Raw genomic sequence first — 13,542 nt, forward strand, 5'->3', positions numbered from 1 at the left:
AAACTGTAGCACAAATTGCTACATCAGTTGTTTTTTTAACAGTTCCAGAGATGATGACTCCACCACTTCCCTGGGCAGTCTGTTCCAATGCTTAACCACCCTTTCAGTGAAAAATTTCTTTTTTTATGTCCAGCCTCAACCTCTCCTAGAGCAGCTTGAGGCCATTCCCTTTATCATGTCATTAGTTGCCTGGGAGAAAGACCAACCCCCACCTTGCTTCCACCACCTTTCAAACAGCTGTAGAGAGTGATACAGTCTCTCCTGAGTGCCCTTTTTTCCCAGGCTGAACATCAACCTCTCCTCATGATTTACTCTCTAGACCCTTCACCAGCTTGGTTGCCCTTCTCTAGACACACCCTAACACCTCAATGTCCTTGTAATGAGGGGCCCACAACTGATCAAGGACTTGAGGTGTGGCCACACCAGTGCCAAGTACAGGGAGACAATCACTTCCCAAATCCTGCTGGCCACACTACTGCTGGTACAGGATAGGATGCCACTGACCTTCTTGACCACCTGGGCACATGCTGGCTTGTTGCCAGCTATTGACCAGCACCCCCAGTTCCTTTCCCACTGGACAGCTTTCCAGTCACTCTGCCCCCAGGCTGTATGCTGCTTGGCATTTTTGTGACCCACGTGCAGGGCCCAGCACTTTGCCTTATTGCACTCCATAGAGTTGGCCTTGGCCCATCAATCCAGCCTATCCAGATCTTTCTGCAGTCTTCCTACTCTCCAGCAGATCAACACTCTCACCCAACTTAGTGTCATCCACAAACTTACTGAAGGTATACTTGATCCCCTTGTACAAATCATTGATAAAAATATTAAACAAAATTGAGCCTTGGGGAAACCCCACTACTGACTGGCCCCCAACTGAATGCAACACCATTCACCACCACTCTCTGTGCACAGCCAACCAGACAGTTCTTAGTCCACCAAAAAGTGCTGTCCAAGCCGTCGGCTGCCAGCTCCTCCAGGAGAATGCTGTGGGAGACAGTACTGAAATCTTTACTGAAGTCCAGGTAGACAACATCCACAGCCTTTCCCTCATCCAGTAGATGGGTCGCCTGTTCATAGAAGGAGATCAGGTCAGTCAAGCAGAGCCTACCTTTCCTAAACCTGTGCTGACTGGGCCTGATGTCCTAATTGTCCTGTACGTGCCAAGTGATGGCACTCAATCTCTTTCATAACCTTCTCTGGAACCAAGGCCAGGCTAACAGACCTGTAGTTCCTTGCCTACTCCTTATGACTCTTGTAGATGGGCATCACATTGGCCACCCTTCAGTTGCCTGGGACCTCTCCAGTTTGCCAGGACTGATAATTAATTATGGAGAACAGCTTGTCAAGAAGAGGAGAAATTGAGCCTGCCTCAAGGGTGTAGATTTTTGCACTGAGCTCTTGGCCCTTCCAGAGGAAATGATACTGCTGTGAAATGGAAGCGGCTTGCAGCCCACCTCCCTGCAAAACTGTAGGGATGCTCCTGTGCTACTCCAGGCTTCTACAGAGGCTTTTCCTGCTTCCACAGAACCTCTCTCACTATACCTCCAGGTTTTCACTCAAAAACCTGCATTTCCCCCTGGAGAGCAGCTACTCCACCTTCAACCCGAGCCTCCCGCCATTGCAGCAGTTATGTCGCTTTTATTAACTCGAATAAAATGAGGAACACTTATTTTCTTGCTTGATTCGGTCCTGTGGGACCTCAGGAGCTGGATTTTCTGCACGACTTCACGAAGGTATCGGGTAACCTTGAAGCAACCCGGCAGGCGGGAGGGGGTTGCATCTCCTGGTGAGCTTGACAGAGCCTGGCCTGAGGAGAAACCCACCCCCTTCCTCAACAAGCCTCTGACATTAAAGGAGAGAAATAAGCAGAAAACAGAGAAGCGAGTTAATTAGTTGCATCTTCGCCGGATCACACTTGAGAGATGCTTTTACAAGGGCAGGCTTTGCTGCCTTGCTCTATCTGGTAATGAGCTATTTCTCTCCAAGCCAGAAAAACTCAGAGGGGATTTCTAGATCTATATAAGAAAAACTATACAACCAAAGAGAGAAAATATATCCCTATCCTGTTCTATAATTCTGTGTCTCTATTACCCTGGACAGGTTTCATATATGAGAAACACACACACAGACATATCTATATATCTATACCTATATCTATATCTATATCTATATCTGTATCTATATCTATATCTATAGCTATAGCTATAGCTATAGCTATATCTAATCTATAGCTATAACTATATCTATATCTATACCTATATCTATATCTATATCTATATCTGTATCTATATCTATATCTATATCTATATCTATATCTATATCTATATCTACATCTATATCTATATCTATAGCTATAGCTATAGCTATAGCTATAACTATATCTATATCTATATCTATATCTAATCTATATCTATATCTATATCTATATCTATATCTATATCTATACCTATATCTATATCTATATCTATATCTAATCTATAGCTATAACTATATCTATATCTATATCTATATCTATATCTATATCTATATCTATATATCTATATATCTATATCTATATCTATATATCTATATCATCTGTATCTATATCATCTCTTATGCACATCTTTTCCACCTGGTTTTGTGGGCTCCCAAAGGGAGTTTGAGAAACTGCTGTCTTCTCGCCCCGAGTTCAAATGGCCTCCAACACAGGTCGCGTCTGGGGCCGGCCCGGCGGAGCCTCAGGACAGGGATCCCGCAGCCTGTTCCCCGCAGCATCCCACGGTCTCTCCGCACAATTTGCGCGGCTGCGCTGCGGACCCCGCGGCTCCGGGCCGGCTTCTGCTCCTACGGACAGACTGCGGGGGGAGCGCCCATAAGGTTGATATTTATAGAAGTTGAGAGACACGGAGAGCGAGGCTCGCTTTGACCACTGGCACAACGGGGAGGGTGACAGCTTCAGGTGGGCTGTGATGAAAATCCAGATATTTCCTGTCCTAGAAGCTCATCCCAGGTGACAAGCGTATTTTTGATTTCCCCAAATTCGGGAAAAAAAAACCCTTTTTTCTTTGCAAGGTTAAGTACTGGAAAATCTCAGCACACCGGCTACGGGGCACTCGGGCTGTAGAAGGAGCTGTCCTTTCTCAAATAAAAGCTGTCCGGAGTTGCAGGGTTTTCCACAGATCGGGCAGGGCAGGGACTTAGCCCGCAAGCCTCAGTGCCAGCGGGTGCGGACAGCTTGGTGTGGCGTTGGCAGCTCAGTGCCCGGGACTGCACTGAGCTATCAACCTCGGGGGCTGCCTGGAAGGCTCAGAGGATATGAGTGGAAGTCAAGTATTCCTTCTATGAAGGCTAGTGTTTGCAGAATGTCCAATCCCACACTCATCCGAAAGCAGTTTCTGTACTTGGGGGTGAGCCCTAAAGCCCGGGGTGCTGCTCTGGCTCACAGGGACTGCTGAAAACGTTTTCTCAGCGTTTAAAAATAAAATAAACGTTTATTTTTTTTTTTTTTTCAAATCACTCGGCACATAGATTTAGATACAATAGTAACAAGTCCTTTCCTTAGACAGAATACCTATACGAAGGACATCCTAATTCAGTTTTAAAAACAATGACACAAAAGAAGGGATTAGTTCGACTCACTCATTTTGAGCTGGGCAAAGCTTGATTCAATTCCAGTTTTAAGTGTTCATTCCACAAGTAATTTAAGGAAGTCAGCTTGTTAAAAAGACCCCCACGCCAAATACCAAGCTGTGATAGAAATATTTGAAGATAAATTAGATTTTTCCTCCTAGCTGTGGAAGAGCTAACCCTTCTGTATGTGTGTGCCTGAAGTGTGCCTGAAGTGTGCCCTTGTTTTTCTGTGTGAGAGATGCAGAATGAGACAGAAACTTTGAGGTTAATCTGTCTTCTTCTTCTAAATGCATATTTGAATATTTAGACTGAAAGATGATGACACTGGGGAAGCTGAGGGCAGCGGTCCACAGGCGATTGGGCAAAAAATTCTGAATAATTTTATTTAGATTTTAATAGCACAAACAATGAATAGAAAGAACAACATTACATCTGCAGGCTGTTATGAAAAATTGTTTTTGACAGATGACACCTACAAGTTTCTTTGGTCTTATAACTCCAAATCTGTCAAAAATGATGCATATTTCAGCGTCGGAATTTGCAATGGCAAAATAAACAGAAGAAAACGAGCTGTTCTTCATGATGTACTTGATAAACCCTAGATAATGTGGGTTTAACCTACGGTATTCAGTATATGTAAATCAAATATTTTCTAGTATTGCATATCTTTATTGGCTTAAAGAAAAAAAGAAAAAAAAAGAAAGAAAAATGAAAAAATAAGAAAATAAAAAAGCCAAGTCATAGGGACCAGAGAAAGACCTTTCAGTTTGTCAAATTCATTAATTAGAGAGCTGCACATACTAGAAGATGCATTTTCTTGCTCTGCTTCCTGCCCCCACCAACAATTTTACCATGAGGGAATGTTTACCAGAGTGTAACGAACAGTTTCCGATGGCTGCATTTTTGCTAAAGTTCTATTTTTTTTTTCTTCTTGCTGATAGTCGTATCTTGAAAAGTCGTATCTTCAGCATAAAACGCTGAAACCCTTAACAACATTATATGCGCTCATTAGGAAGTCAGCTCTGTTATAGCCCTTTCTCCTACTCGCTGGCAAAACCGATCTCTTTCTCCATTTACACTGTTACCAGCCAGCCAGCAAGCTCTGCCCTGCTCCCTGGTGCCACTGCACTGAGAGATCTCCCTTCCAGCAGCTACCATTTTTTCATCCCTTTCTTTCTTTCTTTCTTTCTTCCGTGCCACTGATTTATTTCCCCTGCCTCTCCTCAGATCAAGCTCTGGATTCGGCGGGAGCCCAACAGGCGAAACCACCACGGTTTGCACCCCCCGACTCCCGAACCGAGGGCATCCGCTGCTGCAGCGGGCACGGTGCCTCTTCCCCGCCGCACCCGGATCCCTCTCCTGTCCCGCCACTGATGGCACTCGCTTCTCCCGAGGTCTTTGGCATCCCCCTACCAAGCAAGCTCCAGCTATGTCGTTGCTGTTACCGTACTATAACTGTGCCCCTCGAGGAGAATATTTACAGAAATTAAGTGCCTTGTTTTACAACTGCAATTCTTCTGTAAACACAGAGCTGATTTTAAAAGATATTAACCTCTCTTCCCCCCCCCGCCCCTCCCCTCGGTCTTCAGGAAAATGCAAGAAATTCACATAATTCTTTTTTTCGCCTTGAGCCGAGCTGAGCACGGCAGAAAGTCCTCTGAGGATGAGAAGGGGAGCTCTTGTGGGATGGGCTCTCTGCCTGCGTGCTTTGGCTTCTCCTGTCGCTGCACAATTTCATCCCTGGAAGAGATTCAGGGTCTGGCTGGAATCTATCAAGCTGTCAGAACGGATAGAGACAGTCTGTGGAAATGCTCAGAGAAGGGTACTCCCACTGTATATTTAAAAACCCCAAACAATTAAAGCCTAGACTGAAATAAAAAGTCAGTGCTAGGTTGCCTGCCTAGAGGTGAAGGGAACCTGATTTAAGTGTTACAACCGCTGTCTTTACAAAGCCTGACTCGGAGAGAGCTCAGATCAGAATATAGCTCCATGAGTTGGATTTCAGTGGATATTTGATGCTGGAGGACAGGGAGGGAGGGAAGCACCCCCTGTTTCCTCACCCTGCTGCTCCCTGGAGCGCAGGAACAACTCGGTGCCACGCAGACTTCTAAGGCATCGGTCCTGTATACGTTCAGTAACCTTCGGCTTTTCCACATGCTTTTCAATAAATAACAGCCCTGTCTCTCAGGGACGGTCAGGAAGGAGAGGAAGTGCCTTCATCCCTGCTCTCTTATAACGAAAACCATGGAGAAAAAAGGATTATAGTGACCCAAGCATATCAATTTATAAATAAATGCCCGTGTATGTTTACACATTAACATACTCGGGTGCATGTGTACGGACCTCGCCCGCATCCCTGCTGTTTCTGAGGTGCCTGCGACACTTCTGGATACTGTAGCTGTAGAGGCTTGCGCGCAGCTCTGCCTATAACCGGAGGAGCAGCCCCCAGGCAGCGGGTTCTCCTGGACATCCCTTCCACAGGCACCTCGGTGGTGCCGGGCAGCCCGAGGCAAAGCCCCTGTTCTCCCGCCCTGGCCCCTGGGCCGCGATTTTCTCCCCAGGGAGGGGCCAAGATTTGGCTCAGCAGGGACAAACACGGGTTACCCCGGCAGGGCTAGGGCTGTTCTGACAAACCCGCCCGCTCCCCTGCTCCGAAAGCTAAGGCAGCGCTGCCGGCTGGCGCTGGGATGCCCTTTTTTATTTAAACATCGTAGCCGTCTCGGGGCGGAGGCACGTCAGGGCTGGGCTTTTGCCTTTTCCTCCGGCCCTTAGCCAGCCGTAATTGCTGCGAAATTATGTCAGGAGCTTCTACCGGTCTGAGCGGCGGGCACTCGGCACGACCGCTTTGCCCCGTCCCCCGCACAGCCGTGCCCGCCGCTCTTTGTCTTGCAACGTCGGGAACCCGACGGTGCGGGGGGAGACTGGGAGCACAGAGCTCTGTCAGCTTCTAAACGAGACCTTCCACTTTCCAGGAGCGGTATGCAGGGGCAAACCTGCCCTAGAGAACCGACTTCAGTCCTTGATCTGTCACTTCAGCAATATCTGCTGTTAAGAGCCATAGAGCTGCTTTCCAGGCCAGCCTCCTCTCGCATGTGGCATACCGAGCCCTGTTCAGCGCTGAAAATCGGGCACCATGCCCAGGAGACTCACGGGACACTCCTGGTTTCCTCTTCCCACCCGGCCAGCCCCAGGGACCTGGGAAGGTGCCCGCAAGGGTGACCAGCGTGATCACTTGGGAGAGGGCAGGACCTTTCCTACCGCCACGAACAAGCCTACAGGTAGCACCAGGGCATTTCCCATATGGAAGGGACACCCAGCTCAGCATCACCACAGAAAGTCGTGTCTGTATCGCCCCGGGGTTGCCGAGCTCTGCTGGGCACTGCGGGGACACGGGCTGTGAGTCCAGCCAGGTACTTCGGCACAAAACAGCCCCGTCGGGACGATGGCTGCTTTCAAGAGGAGAGCGGAGAGGATGAGAGTAGCAAGCGGTCACCAGCTCTCCATCGTCACATTGGTGCAGAGTAGCCTCTGCAAACAAAGGCCGGTAGCGGTACAGGCACTTTTCTGTCTGGCTGTGATGGGATTAAACATCATCTTTCTGATAACTGACCGCAGAGTTTAGAAATCACTCACCTAACTGTTAATTTTCTCACCACCATTTTGGGCTACCACATCCCGACGACCTCACAGTGTGGAGGCCAGGCCTGGGCTTTGGAGGTTGCATCTCACTGTGGCCCCACAAGCACAGCCCACAGCAGAGGCAGGATGCTTTGCCGTGCCGGGGCTGCTAGGCCATGGCTGACGTGCAGACGGACAGACAAACAGGCAAGGCAATAGGTGGATATGGACGTGGAGCAGCTTTGCTTTAAAAACACAGACCGACAGAGAGGTTTGGGTTGAAAGGAATCTTTCAGGATCATCCAGTCTGGGCCATCGTATTGTGCACTAAATCAGGCAGGCCCGAGCAGAGAGTACAGCCCTCGGCCATCCCTGCTGCAGCAGGACAGCATCCCAAGAAAACCTCATTTCCCTGATGTCAGCCTGGCCTGAGCAGGCAGTGGTGTCTCCCTGAGACATGCATCTCCTCTCCCTGCCTCCCTTCCCCTCTAGGAGCCCATTCATTAGGCTAGAATCGTCCAAGGAAGTTTTTTCATGGGGTTTTAAACTCCCGTGTAATCCCCAGGGTTTCTAAACCCAAAAGCAAGCAGGGCACGAGAAACCTGAGGCTTGCTGCCCTTCTCTCTGAAGGGAAACCCGGGGCCAGGCTCTCTCCACTGCCAGTCCCTGTCCCCGGCAGTTGCCATGCTGGCAGCCCCGCAGAGGAACATTAGACTGGTCATTTTCTGAGTCCCCTTTATTTCCTCAATTTCTCCCTGAAATCTTTATAAATCCCCCTTTTCCAGGGGAGTGTCCAGGCGGGTGGAAGTCTGAGCACAATGAAACCTGAGAATTTCTGTCACTCTCTGCATATGGTCCGAAGTGCTTTAATCCCAATTAGGGGCGGCTGACACACGGTCCTATTCATCCCAATCAGCTCTTGAATACATTTGCCTAGAAATGAACTTCACAAATAGACTTTCTCCTAAATGTGCCCAACAGCAAGGAAAATCGAATTGAGGCAGGGGCTCATTCTGAGGCGATCGAGGGAGAAAAGGTATGAATTTATAAGGTACACCGAAACATTGCAATTCAGCAACAAGTTTACTGACTTTTATTTGCACCATGTCAACCGAAAGAACCAAGAGATACGGTGGGGGTTGCTGGAGAAGGGGAATACGGTTAAAAGGCAACTTTAGACAGACTTTGAATACTTTATGCGGCAAGCTTCGCCTCCAATTGAAGTTGGGCTAAAAAGAAAAAAAATCTCAGCCCCTACACTGGAATTTTTAACGAGCACAAAACGTGTTTGAATCAGATCTGGGCTGACGCTCGCGATTAACAATACGAATACCAAATCGAGCTCCTGTCATCTGCCCGGATTCCCATAGAACCTGAATTACTATTCAAAAGCTGCTTTAATATCCCACCCGCATCTCGTCTGCACCGCACAGCTGGTTGGGGGCCGCCGGCCCGGCCGCAGCCGCTCGGCCCCGCCGGTCGGCACCGCCCGCCCGCAGCACCGGCACCGGGCACCGGGCACCGGGCACCGGGCACCGGGCACCGGGCACCGGGCAGCGGGCACCGGGCAGCGGGCACCGGCAGCGGGCAGCGGGCAGCGGGCACCGGCAGCGGGCAGCGGGCACCGGGCACCGGGCAGCGGGCACCGTCACCGGCACCGGGCACCGGGCACCGGGCACCGGCACCGGGCACCGGCACCGGCAGCGCCGCGGCGGGGCGGCAGCGGCTGCTGCGGGAGGCGTCACGGGGGAGGAATGGAAATGAGGGGAGGGAAGAGAATAGAGGAGAAGGTGGTAGAGGGAAGGGGGTTTGAGAAAGAGCAGCTGAAACTAGAGAAGGTGAGCGAGATCGAGGAAAAGATACTCGGAAAAGGCAATAGAGAAAGATGGGGGAAGGGAAGGGAAGAGAAGGGAAGGGAAGGGAAGGGAAGGGAAGGGAAGGGAAGGGAAGGGAAGGGAAGGGAAGGGAAGGGAAGGGAAGGGAAGGGAAGGGAAGGGAAGGGAAGGGAAGGGAAGGGAAGGGAAGGGAAGGGAAGGGAAGGGAAGGGAAGGGAAGGGAAGGGAAGGGAAGGGAAGGGAAGGGAAGGGAAGGGAAGGGAAGGGAAGGGAAGGGCAAAGAGGAAGAAGAGGAGAAAAGGGGAAAAGAGAAATGGAGAAAATGGGAGAAGAAGAAAAAAAAAAAAAAAAGAAAAAGAGGAAATAAAAAGCGAAAAGAAAGAGAAGTGTCCATTCTGGTCTCTTCAGTTTAAAGTGGATTTCCATGTTTCATGGTCTCAGCAAGCCTTCCCCCCGCCCTCCACCCCGTGCCTTGCATCCCAATCCACCTGCCGCGGAGCTTCGCGGCCGGCTCGGGCGGGGACGGGAGTCTCGTCCCGTCCCGTCCCGCAGCCCGGGGAAGGGCAGCCCTGTCGGGGCAAACACATTTGGGAAAAAGGTCACCCCGGGAGCCGCCGGCTGGGCCGCCCCGCCGGAGTATGGCCTGCTGAATGAACTTGCAGCATTTTGTTCCAGCCTCCGCTGCGGTGCTCTGCGGCATAATGAGCCGGGCCCTGTATACAGGCATTCATGCTGGTCTGAATGTGGTGTTGAACCTTCTCTGTGCCGGAGCGGTTTGATGGTTTGAATGGAGCTCCCTGGTGGGACATTGCTCTCTGCAACTGTGCCTCTTTGGATGACTGTTGTTCCTTAACATTCATGCCTCATTATGGGGCAACCTGTTAAATCAGGGAGAACAGTGTGCCAAAGTGTTACTCAGGGGCACCGGCAGTTCAGCGGTGGGCATAAATAAGGGCCGCCAAGGAAAATAACTTTCATCGCATCTCTGGGCAAAAGTGATCTCTCTTTAATGGTGCCTCTAGCAGCCCGGTTTAAGTATATAAAGAGCGATAGTGGAATGTTTTGATTGAGTCTAAACATTGTCTTTGAATAAAGCTGAAACCATGTAATTAATGTGTCTTTTTAATAAGGGACAATACGGTCGTTCAAGCTATTTAATTTCATTTAATTTTCCATCCCATTTGCTCCAAAGGCTGCTTTTACTTTTAACACCCGGCCTTTCATGCTGCATCTTGCTCCAGTGGGCACATTAGATCGGTTTCACCCTTCCTTTTTAGGGAAGGAAAAATAAAAGAAAATGTGGTTCCTTTCCTCTTTTGTGGACAATTTATTTCACTTGGGGAACTTCAACTTTGAGCCACAGGACAGAATAAAAATTGGAGAACTGGTGTGAATGCTTCCAGAGCAAGGGCTTTTCTTTTCTGAGTGGATGGGAACCAGCCACAATCGGCTATATTAATAAATAACTTTCCTCACAGTCGGCCTTTACATGGTCCTATTGATAAAATTGTTCGCGTGTCGTTCACGCTTTTTGACTCATTAAGGCCTGGGAGGGAGCGGCTCCCGAGGCGGAGCAGTAGGATACCTTGGTCGCCTTAAAGGCCCTCTCTCTACCTCTGCGGCTTTCGGAATTTCAAGCCGGTCTCATCCTCGAGTGGCCAGGCCAGAGGTTACAGGGACATGTTCATGGCTTAAATTTATTGCTCTCAACTTCTTGTTTATCCTTTTTTCCCCATTCATGCCGCTGATCAAAGGGGTCATCTTCAGTTCCCCACATCCTCTCCCCCCTCCTCTTCCCAACCCTGCCGAAGTGAAAACGATCCCATCCCTGCTCCCGGGACGGTCCCTGGCGTTGCACCCCGGAGAGACGGGACCGATGGTCACCGATGCTGCAGGGGGAAGGCACGGGGTGGGGCGGGCGCGACATTTATCTCGCGTGCGCACCAATACGGACCACTGCTAAAAATACATTCGCAGACTACTACTCGGTGCCGGCCGGCACCCCCGGTGGCAGCGCCCCGTCCCGTCCTTGTCCCCGTCCCTTCCCGGTGCTCCGCTCCGGGGAGCCCCGCGCTTCCCTCCCGAGGGCGGAACGGGCCGCACGGAGCAGCCCCGGCTCCCGCCGCTCCCGCAGAGCCGCTGGCACCCCAGGGCTCGCCCGGCCCTGGCAGCGGCCGCCGCTGCCCCGGGAAGGCGGCGGCACCGGGCGGGCTGGCAGCGCATTGCCGCGGCGGGCCCGCAGCGAACGGCGCCCAGCGAGGACAAATATCATCGCAGCGGCGGCGGTGACTTGCCAGGCTGAGCTCCCAGTGCTTTCCGGAGCGGAGAAGGGCAGGGAGGGCGGAAAGAAGATTTTTGCGGCCGCCAGCTGATGAGGGGCGCCGGTGCAAAATCGCTCTCGTTCCCCGCGAGCATCCCCGTGGCCTTTGCTCTCACGGTGCCACTCGTGACCGCGGCAAACAAACCCAGAGTAAAGCTCCCGCGCACAATCGCATCGAAAGTGACGTGCCAAGGTTTATCTTGCAGAAAGCGGATTACTTGAGAAGAGCCCGCTCAGTTACCTGGCGTGTATCGGCAAATATACCTCCGAGCTTTTTGGATTTCCTTTTGAAATTTATTAGGGCTGACTATTACAAAAACCCCACGAGAAAGAAAGAAAGAAAGAAAAGAAAGAAAAAAAGAAAAGAAAGAAAGAAAAAAAGAAAAGAAAGAAAGAAAGAAAGAAAGAAAGAAAGAAAGAAAGAAAGAAAGAAAGAAAGAAAGAAAGAAAGAAAGAAAGAAAGAAAGAAAGAAAGAAAGAAAGAAAGAAAGAAAGAAAGAAAGAAAGAAAGAAAGAAAGAAAGAAAGAAAGAAAGAAAGAAAGAAAGAAAGAAAGAAAGAAAGAAAGAAAGAAAGAAAGAAAGAAAGAAAGAAAGAAAGAAAGAAAGAAAGAAAGAAAGAAAGAAAGAAAGAAAGAAAGAAAGAAAGAAAGAAAGAAAAGGTCCATATCTGCAATGGTTTCTGAAAGCAGTGGATAAAATCTCATGTGCAACTTTGCAACTTCTCCAAAGCAGAAAGGTTTAGAATTTTTTTTTTTTTTTTTTTTTTTTTTTGAGTGTTATGAGGCATGGAGCAGAGAAAACCCGCCAGCAGGAATTAGGCAGGAGTATAAAAGCGAAAGTTGAAAACTGAATTTGTTAGTGTCCTTCCTGGTCTGACAGGCGTTTCTGAACAGTTGCATGCACTTAAGAAAAAAGTCGCACACCTTTCCTTTTCAGCTCCTGGGAAATTCCTGGGACATTCATCCAGACTGAATTATAAGATGACTTAATCCTAGCACTTCGTTGTATCTTAATTAAAATATTTGTGCGAAGAGGAGGGACATAGGGGCACACTCCACTCGAATATCTTCGTTCTGGCTTTATTTACATTTACTTTTTGCAGGTTCCACCTCCTAAAGCGGTTTTGGTGCAAGAGATTTTGTGTGTGGGCGAAGAACTTGTGGATGTATTAAAGGAGGAATCCAGCCGCACACTCTTTGCTAGATATCTGTGTTATCTACTGGCCGTGCCTGCCTGTTTCCTGGTGGCTGTATGTCTCTATTTCCTCCTGTCTCTATTTCTTAATAGCAGGAACTACAGACACAGCTTCCCCAGCACTTGCAGGTGCAGCGGTTTGTGTTTTACAGGGGCTACGGCAGCTCATATTTTGTGCTATTCAGCCTCCTTAAGGATCAAAGCTCTTCTGAAACAGATTACTGGCCTGAAACCAAACCACTGAGATGGTAATATGGTCGTTCTTAAAAAAAAAGTGTAGGTATTTTCTGGTGTTTTCCCATCAAGTACCTGCCCAATTTCTGTATGGCACACGCCGGGAATCAATAGAAGTTAACAAGTCCTCAAAACATTCCCCATCTCTTTGTTTAATCTCCTTTACAATAAAGCCAAGGGAAGAGAATTAAAAATCTTTGAAGTATATTAAACCTCAAAAGGCTCAGCCAAGTAGACTTAAAATAGTCACTTATTTTCCAAAACTGGTTTGTCGAGGAACAATAAAAGGAAGTAAAATTTATGGAGAAATTATACAGTGGATTTGTCACTTAAAATATCGTAACTGTCTCGGGGACAATACCCCATGCTGAGGATTAATGGTCCCTCCAGACCTTTGATTCACCAGCGCCTTTTCTTTGCCCTTGACAAATTGGATTTTTAGGAATGGGAAGGTCGCCTGGCCCATTGTCTGCCAGCCATTCACTCCGCCTGATTATGCAGGAGGGTTAGGGAAAGGCTCCATGTGACCCTCTTGGATGGGACTCCGCAGCTGCTCGAGGAGCCAAACTCTCTCACCAAACTCTGCGCCCCAGAGCATCCCCCTGCCAAGGGGTACCCCTCCTGCTCTCGTTGAAAAGCCGGCGTCCGCACAGCGCCGCGTCACTCTGCGGGCGGAGATACGGCTGTGCTCATCCTCCCGCCGCCTGCCGCTGTCACTCCGGCCCCCTTAA

Source organism: Cyanistes caeruleus, chromosome 2 (genome assembly GCF_971803275.1).
Source record: "Cyanistes caeruleus chromosome 2, bCyaCae1.hap1.1, whole genome shotgun sequence".
Taxonomy (NCBI): domain Eukaryota; kingdom Metazoa; phylum Chordata; class Aves; order Passeriformes; family Paridae; genus Cyanistes; species Cyanistes caeruleus.